Source organism: Sinocyclocheilus rhinocerous, unplaced genomic scaffold (assembly GCF_001515625.1).
Source record: "Sinocyclocheilus rhinocerous isolate Xijiao unplaced genomic scaffold, SAMN03320098_v1.1 scaffold802, whole genome shotgun sequence".
NCBI classification, from domain to species: domain Eukaryota; kingdom Metazoa; phylum Chordata; class Actinopteri; order Cypriniformes; family Cyprinidae; genus Sinocyclocheilus; species Sinocyclocheilus rhinocerous.
This window is the reverse complement of record NW_015642061.1, coordinates 133,264-133,726: the sequence shown is the minus strand read 5'-3', so window position 1 is coordinate 133,726 and position 463 is coordinate 133,264. Positions and strand designations below refer to the sequence as shown.

Below are 463 nucleotides of genomic sequence, written 5' to 3'. Positions count from 1 at the left end.
CTGTCTACTATACGGATCCATTCAGAATCGCTAAATCTCTGACCACCGCATAATCAACGTTTATTATAAAACACTCTTGCATTTAAGCCAAATACACGCTGAAAATAATAATTTTACTGACATCTGGACGCAAGTCATTATTCTTTCCGCAATCACTGATAAAATCGGCTGTGTTTTCTCTGCATTAGGCTGTTTTGAACTTACGGTTTGAATTCGTTTACTGGATCCTTGGACTTTACAGGAGTTTACCGGTTTAAAATGATGTGAACGCAAAAGCCTGCTTCTTTTAATTTTTAAGGTATTATTTTCGTTATTAAGTACTGATTCAAATTAGTAATCAATGATTAATTATTATTCTACTACTCTGTGCGCCTCCCCTGACATGCTCTCGCGCACCACACGCTCCGCTTGCATTCATTCACGTGATTGGTCGAGATGAGAGGTGATCCCGCCTGGGTAGTGG

The 463-nt window shown here is 39.3% G+C and overlaps 1 protein-coding gene across 1 annotated transcript in view; it reads left to right on the top strand.

Annotated features, from left to right (window-relative positions):
• Positions 1–463, top strand: part of LOC107755613 (transforming growth factor beta receptor type 3-like) — a 21,677-nt gene that overhangs the window by 19,983 nt on the left and 1,231 nt on the right. The gene's annotated exons all lie outside the window — the stretch shown is intronic.